Raw genomic sequence first — 8,742 nt, forward strand, 5'->3', positions numbered from 1 at the left:
AAAAAATTCCAGCTATTCCTCATACAGAGAACTAACTGTTAGGTAAAAAGAGCCAAAAACCAGGACAAGACCAGGACCATAACAAGCCTTTATGATGGGGAGGATCTGCTGGGCTGTCTCCAAACAAAGGAGAGAAAAGCAACATGGCAGAACAGGGAGCTTCTTTTATAGGAGGAGCAGGGTGGGGTTAGCCTGAGCTGGGGTGGAGTTAGTGATAGGAAGAGGCTCTGACATCACTACGAGGGGCTTGTAAGATCACTAGCTGCTAGGAGGTAGCAAGTATCATGTTAACTTCCTTGGAGGTAAGAGTGACATGTTGGGAAGAACAAGACTGTCCTTTGGTGGGAGAAGCCATATTTTAACATGGCATTATGGGAAGGAGGAGGCTGCCATTTTATGTAGCAGCCATTTTAAGGCAAGGGAAATCTAACATTCCAGGCTTTTGTTTTGTGGTTGTTGGGTGAAGATCTCTTCTTCTGGAGCTGCTTCAAGCTGACCAAGGGGCAAAGGTTGGGGTTTAAACCTGGATCTGATGGGGGCAGTGGTAGGTGGGGTTTTCTTCCTTGCCACAGTGGCTGGTACCCCACCATGATGAGTTCCATGACTGTCGGGGTTGGTAAATGCTGCCACGCATTCCTATAAGAAAATTTAAAGACAATAGAACAGATAGGGTCCAAACAGTAGGATTATGCAAAGTCATTGGTCAAAGTATCCTGGCAGAGGGTATACCCAGTTAGGTCTTGTTTACATTTTTTCAATGCATTCCCTGAGTTCCTTTATCTTGTCTCCAGCAGGCCCATCTATTCTGGAGTATCACGCCTGCCGGTGAATTGATTTGGGACTGTAGGGTGACCAGAGAGTCAGCTACCTTTTCCATATCTTTGTTTAGTTCTTGGGATAAGGAGTCATAGAAATGTTGATGTTGAGATTCCTGCCACCCAGTGCCAATTCCTACCAGAATATCGGCCCTTATCAGAAAGGGAAGGATGGGAAGAGCTTGTTTATTGAGACAGTGGATAGGTGGCTGTTGTGAGGGCAAGACTTGGTGTAATAACTGGGCTTCTGCATAAATTGTGAGGGGAGGGCTAAGGAAGCCTACATAACAGAGGGAAGAGAGGGTTGATTTGAAACAACAAAAGGTTTGGGAGTCACAGATATAAAACAAACCTTTAGTGAGACAGGCTATGCCTGACTCAGGAATATGAATAAGTTTAGCCTATGGGGTGGAGCTGTACTGATTTATGACGGATGAATTTATGCAGGTCCAATTGCCATGTGTGGAGGATTTTCATTGGGTTGCTAAGAGATCTAATATTGTTGTGATATTTTCTGGGCAGGGATAGTGCAGTTAAGGGGAATTGGTGTGGGGACATGGCTGGAATCGGGGTGACAGGGACATTCAGCACTCAGTTTGGTTGCCTGGCAAACTAAGTAGGGTGGTATTCATGAGGTGTAGGAGCCTTTTATGGATCTCAGAAGCTTTTGTTTTTTTGTTTTTTGGGTTTTTTTTTTTTGTGTGTGTGTGTGTGTGTACAGATCAATGTTTTTATATTGGGGGAGGTGTTTTCCGTGTTTTGGCTGTGAGCTGTTCTACCTCCTCCTGTCATTGTTTTAATGATTCCCAGTATGTTTTTAGTGTCCAGCAGGTCCACATACCCTGCCTTTCTTTACACATGGAATAGTCTAGAGTTGTAATCATTCCCATACAGTACAGCCAGAAACACCCAAAAGGGGTGAGTATTTTTTTATACCTACATTTATTACTATGGCACTGTTTTATACCTCTTCTGGTTATTATTTTCTGCTGGGTGTTTAAGACCAAGTTAAAGTGAGACCTGCGTTAATTAATATGAACCTCTTGTTATCTATGAAGGTCAGGCCATTACTTTCTAACCATGCGTAGAGCCTCTCTGTTCCTCTGTCAGTGTCGGCCTTCCAGATGGGTCACGGCCTTGCTTGACCAAGTTGCTTTCAGTGAAAGTATGGGAGATTTTTTTTCTCTTGGAGACCCTGTTTTGGCACAAGGTGCATTTGCCCTCAGCAATCTCCCTGCTCAGGAGATTGGGTGACTTATCAAAGATATAGGGTGTTGTAGAAAAGATCCCTTCATACCTTGGATCTTTGATGATCTTGGAGGTCCAGGGCCAAAATATTGGTGATCTTCTTAGCCCAATTACCTTTAGGGTTGTTCTCTTCACTATGGTGGTTGAACACCCAGAAGAGAAGATCAGAGACATCAGTAGCACCTTAAGATCAGTGAGCCTAACATTCATAACTTTATCTGGATAGCAAGCACCCTGGAATCTAAAATATAGTTAGAGGACTGTTATTTTTATCAATTATGGTTGTTCTAGTAGTTTACTTCCTGCAGAATATTAACAGAAAATACTTTGAATCAGGAGCCACACATCTTGATAATAATAGTTTAGTATGACCATCATGATGACATTGTCTTTACAACAAACTTTGATAAGTATCTTAGTATAAAATAGCCATTGTTAAATGTATTTATTTCCCTCTAAAAACATACAAAAACAAGAAATTCTTAGTTAAGTTATGATCTTTTGGTAAGATGCCATCTTAGGAAACTGTATGGGCCTACAAATGTACCTGAAATCATGAGTAGGTGGAGCAGAAGAGAAGGGCGAATATCTGGATCAAAAGGTTATTGTCATAAACAATATGCTGGAAGACCTGTGTAATCAGAAAACATGAATATATTTTGTACATCAGAAAAGCAGTAATAAGTTGCTATAATTACATGAAACCTTATGTCTTACAGTGTAGCTTGGTACCAAAAGGATCTTTTTAAATAACTCCTTGTTTTTCCACAGAAAATATTATATTTTGAAGATGACCATTATAAACATATCACAATAACATATTAGAACTCAACCCTTTGATGATAACCAAGGTAAACATTTTATAACAACATATTTAGCAATGTTTATTGGGGGTGTATCTTTCCTATAAGACTATGAAAATTACTGGAGCTCCCATTAGTGAACAAAGACCAGAATAAATTTTTCTGAGCAACTGCTTCTTTATTCACCAAGAGGAGTCTATCCAAACCTAAAAGTTTATATTTAATTATCTGGACAATTTTTTATTTAACCTGTAAAATCAGATTGTAGAAATTAATGATGTATTTGTATCTTTGATGCCATTTCAATCAAAAAATGTAATTGGACAAACCCTTTCAAACAATTGGACAGGCACAGACAAATACATAAGACAATATATGAAACTAGAGTGCACTCAAGCTGGACGTGGTGGCACACACCTGTAATCCCAGCACTCGGGAGGCTGAGGCAGGAGGATTGTTCAGAGTTCGAGACCAGCCTAGGCTAATAGTGAATTCCAGGTCAGTCTCAACTACACAGTGAGACCCTGTCTCAAAAAACCAAAAATCCAAACAAAAACTAAGAAACTAGAGTGTGCTCAAATATATTTGGCCAATTGAATTATAACATCTCTTAATTAAGACTAGTCAAAACTTTTGCAGGTCAACTAACAGAAATCTCTTGTAGAATTAGAATCAGAGGAATGAAAGCTCTTTATGACTGCAAATGTAAACCTTTTATAACAAACTTGAAACCAACAAGCAAACATATATATTTCCTTGATAAATCACTTCCACACATCTTCTCAACATACCCAGGCCTTCTGGTCTTGTGTATCTCTCTTCAGTCTTCTAACAAGACAAACATACAAAATCTTTTTATATCAAAAGTATATTCCCTTTATTTGTAGCCTTATAAAATATATTTTTTACTATCCCAATTACTATAAACCTTTTATAACAAACTTGGCTTCAGTTGTTCAAATGTTAAAAGGTTCCCTTTTTTATTTCCTCAGTGTTCTACTTTAAAATTTGATGGTTAACAATAGAGTATTTGTAACCTTGAGTTTTTTTAATCATGAAAGTACAGAAAGAGCAAGTTATTACAATGTAAGAATTTGTAATGTACAAGAAATGTTTTAAGCATACTAATTAAACATTATTTTAAGTTGGAGATGAAAGGTAATTTGTCAATTAGCCAAAGGAGGGAATGATAACAAAATTCCTGCCTCAAGGTGGGTGTAAGGTCAAGAACACAGATTTTTTATGCTGTCCAGTGACATCTGAGATATAAGAATAACATTATGCCCTGTAGCCCTGGTGTTTTATCTCTGTCTTAAATGCAATATAGAAAAATGGGTAACCTAGAGGTACAGAGACCCATTTACTTTGTAAGTGACCCCCTCAAAAAAAACTTGTACTGTTTTAGAAACAAATTTACTCCCAGTTGGCTTTTGGATACAGAAGGAAGACAACAACCCATTGAAAAATAAATTAATTTTTGTACAAATAAGCAAACTTGAATACCAAAGCTAGAGGAAACTCACAAGCTCATTTTACAATAATTTTAAGCAATTAAATCCAAACAGTAACATATACAAGACAAAGATAAAACAGCATTTTACCAAGCGGGGCCTTGCAGGCAGAACGACCTTTTATAAAGTGGTTCGCCAGATCAAAAGTAGTCACTTTGAAGTCCAGGCTGAGGTGGGTGGGGGGAGTCACTCAGGCAAGGAGAATGTGGGGGTGAAACAGGAGGGTTGGATGACGGAGTTAGGGCTAGGAGTACCTGAGAGGGTGAACAGGTTTGACAGGAGGAGGGACAAGAGCATAGGTAGAAGGCTTGTAGGTAGGGGATTTCTGACCATTTGCCATTGCATTGACAAAAATCACACAGTATGTTACAACTGAAAGTGCCATTCTCTGGCCAGATTTATTGTCTAGTTTGTACTGAGGCCAAACTTGGTTGTAAAAAAAAAAAAAAAAGAGTCGTTTTGGCTTAAAGTTCGGTCCCAACAACCCAAGGGGACAAAGTTGTGCCAGAAGGTATTGAGGAGGGGGGTTTGGATTGTTGGGCACCCATATTAGCATGGGTGCGGAGGAGGTAGCTCCCTAGGAAGAGGGCGAAAGAGAGGATGTCTTCGTCTCTTTTGACGCTCCCCGAGCCAGTCCCCAGAAGGGGAAAAGGAGAGGAGTTGGTCCAATGGGGTGTCCCCCAGGGGCACGGTCCTGGGCCCAGAAGCCTGAGGGGTCTCTCTGACCAAGCACTTGGATTTCCTGAGAGGTCCCCAAAGGGAGAGAATGAGACTGAGACAGAGGATCCGAGGGAAGCTAACTACCCACGCACCCCGAAATCAGTGACCGGTGTGCTGAGTCCTCAGCAATGGCAAAGGTAGACGGCCTCAAGGAGGTCCTGGTTTGGCAGGTGTGGTCCGGAGGAGGCTGCCAAAAGGCCGGTTAATCCCAGACCATGGAGGATCATCGCTTAATTGACTGCCTTTCTCCCGGGTTTTAGCACCAGATATGTTAGGTAAAGAGAGCTGAAAACCAGGACCAGACCAGGACCAGAACAAGCCTTTATTATGGGGAGGATCTGCCGGGCTGTATCTGAACAAAGGAGAGAAAGTAACATGGCAGAACACGGAGCTGGTTTTATAGGAGCGGGGTGGGGTTAGCCTGAGCTGGGGTGGAGTTGAGTGAGGTAGTATTAAGGGGTTGGAGGAGCCAGTGACATTACTAGGATAGGCTTGTGAGATCATTAGATGCTAAGAGGTAGCAAGTATCAGGTTACCTTTCTTGGAGGTAAGAGGGGCATGTTGGGAACAAGAAGACTGTCCTTTGGTGGGAGAAGCCATATTTTAACATGGCATTATGGGAAGGAGGCTGCTATTCCATGTGGCATTATGGGAAGGAGGAGGCTGCTATTTTATGTAGCAGCTATCTTAAGGAAAGGGAAATCTAACACTAATATCTACAATATTTAAAGAACTCAAAAAAGCTAGATGCCCCCCAAAGAAAAGACCCAATCAAAAAATGAGCAACTGAAATGAATAAACACTTCTCAAAAGAAGAAGTACACTGCTGGGCATGGTGGTACACACCTGTGATCCCAGCACTCGGGAGGTTGAGGCAGGAGGATCACTGTGAGTTCGAGACCAGCCTGGGCTACATAGTGAGTTGCAGGTCTGTCTCAACTATATAGTGAGACCCTGTCTCAAAATACCGGAAGAAAGACCCTAAGACACTGTTAAGATCCACTTCTTACCTTTGCTACCTTGTGCACCCCACGTTGCTTCTCCTCAATGATGCCTGTTTGCCATCCCTGCCTTGGAGCCAGGTGATTTTGAACTGAATCCTCTATGAACCAAAAGTCAAAAAACTCCTTCCCCTCTAACTTTGGGTATTTTGTCTCAGCAAAGGCAGAAAAGTAATACACTGACCATAGAGAAATGCAAATTAAAACAACACCAAGATTTATCTGACTCCAGAAGGATGGCTTTCATCAAGAAATCAAATAATAACAAACACTGGAGAGGCTTTGGAGATAAAGGAACCTCCTACATTGTCAGTGGGAATGTAAACTGATGCAACCATTATGGAGAGTCCTCAAAAAACTAGAACAGGAAATTCCATTCAACCCAGCTATCGCCCTTCTAGGTATTTTTCCAACAGAGTTAAAGACAGCATACCCATATTACAGTGATACATCCATATCCATGTTTATAGCAGCCCAATTCATAATAGCTAAACGTGGAAGCAGCCTATATGTCCAACAGATGAATGGGTACGGAAAATGTGGTTTTTGTGCACAATGGAGTACTACTCTGCCATAAAGAAGATTAAACTTGAATCATGTGTAGAAAACGGGTGCATCTTGAGACTATGAACTTATTCAGATGGTTTCTCTTATATGAGAAAGCCAAAATACAAATAAAGAGCAAAAAAGGTAGATAATAGGAAATAGTGAAGGGGACCAAAAGAGGGAAGAAGAGGGAGAGGGTGGAAAAAGAATTAAGATGTGTTATGTACCTGGACCAGCTCCCCACGAGGAATGTGATCATTGTGGTCTGCAAATGTGGACGGAAAAGAAAATCTGTTTTAAATTTATGAGCTACACCAGCATTGGAAAATAAGAAAGGGGGCCCCCTGCATATCAGACATTTAGAGGAATCCTAGTAAGAGAGCAAGTGTTGGAATCGGATGGATGGAGGCGTCAGAAAAGAGGGTGAGCCTGTTTTTCCCAAGCCTTTGATGGGTGTCGACAGGGACAGGGAGTAAAGCACATCTGGCCTGGGCACCTAAGCTGCATCCATTACTTCTGGGATAGGAGGACACAGGGAAGTCAGCTAAGTGAGGACCAAGGTACATCATAATACGACTTCTCTCCTGAGTGCCTGTGGGCTCTGGGGTTGCCACGCCAGCTCCCTGACTGTGCCGTGCAGATGACCTTTGCCAGTCCCTCTTCATGGAGGGCTCGTATCTGAGGATCTGGGAGAAGAGAGAGAGGAGGAAGGAGTATGGGGGAAGGGGAGAGGAGGGAGAGGGGAAGGACCAGAACGAGGAGGAGGAGCCCACAGGACAGGGACCCTGCACCAGCTACCAACACTACCGGGGCTCTGTAATAAACATTAAAGGGTTCCTTAATGAATACATGCTACAACTATTGCTCATCAGACATTTGAGGACAGTGAAAGAAATGCTAGGACAGATTTGAATGATGACTGATCCCAAAGGAATCGGAGAGGATTCAGGACACCAAAGAAAAACACAAGATACAGCTTATATTTTATACTTTTTAAATTTTAAAAATCTGCCATATACTTTCAAGTCAAAAATTTTTAAGATTCAAAGAGATACATTGAGTTTCCTTCCCTTCCTTGTTTTTCGGCTTCATTTCTCTTCGCCCCTCAACACCCCCCCCCCAGTACTAGGGATTAAATTCAGGACCTTGCGATTGCAAGGCAGGTATGGTACCACTGAGCTAAATCCTCAGCCCTTGGTCCTTAAGTAATCACATTGACTAGTTTTTCGTGCAAATGTTGTACAGGCAAATATGAAAAGGTACTCTTACATTCCTTCCTAACACAAAACATGGTTTACTAAACGTAGCATTTGGTGAGGGCTGCTCAAAAACTATCAAAGATTGAGCCTTGAAGAATTAAAAAGCTGGTATCTCCCAGTCAGCTCTGCAGGGTGGGAGTCCAAGATCAGGTTATGGACTGGGCTGGTTCCTTCGTGGGCCTCTCCTTGGCCAAGCAACAGCCATCTTCACAGACATATTAATGCATCTGTACATTAGATGTCACAGAGTAATGCTTTCAAATGCTGTCCTTACTCCCTTCTTCATGACATCTCACTGTGTGCCTATCTCCAGATTTCCCCTTTTCATAAATTTACTAATCACACTGGGACCCATCCTAATGACCTCATTTTAACCTTGTTTCCTCTATGGAGACCTGATCACAGACAAGGACACCTTCTGAAGTATTGGGGGCCAGGATTTCAACATATAGTTTTCAGGGGTCATATTCTGAATACGACATTCTACGTAATGTTTTGTATTTTCTTATTTAGTCATATAGCCCTGGAAAATCTTGCCACATCAATAGAGTGTGTTTTCACTCTTCTGACTGCTGTACACTGCTTAACTCAGATGACAAACCATCTAATATAGCCAGTGCTCTACAGAAGACTGCTTGGGTAGATTTTCATTCTGTTGCTCTTGTAAATTGCTTGGCTTATACAGAGATCCACTCATAGGTGGGGCTTTCAGAGCTGACTGGATCTAGCATAAGTGATACTGGGATTAAGGGTGTGTGGTACTTCATCAGTTCATTGATTGGTTTAGCATAGTTCTGGGTGTGAATCATGGAAGGGCCCATGCTGGGTGTGGGTGGCAT

General features: G+C 41.8%; 1 long non-coding RNA gene across 1 annotated transcript; it reads right to left on the minus strand.

Moving 5' to 3' along the window:
* Positions 1-450: 450 nt before the first annotated feature.
* Positions 451-2,647, minus strand: LOC104857393. The gene is made up of 3 exons (XR_778844.1): positions 2,611-2,647; positions 2,113-2,197; positions 451-636 (listed from the first exon to the last, which is right to left on the minus strand). It is a non-coding gene; the product is annotated as an uncharacterized LOC104857393 (long non-coding RNA).
* Positions 2,648-8,742: the final 6,095 nt, after the last annotated feature.

Source organism: Fukomys damarensis, unplaced genomic scaffold (assembly GCF_012274545.1).
Source record: "Fukomys damarensis isolate Sample0158 unplaced genomic scaffold, DMR_v1.0_HiC HiC_scaffold_37, whole genome shotgun sequence".
Classification (NCBI taxonomy): Eukaryota; Metazoa; Chordata; class Mammalia; order Rodentia; family Bathyergidae; genus Fukomys; species Fukomys damarensis.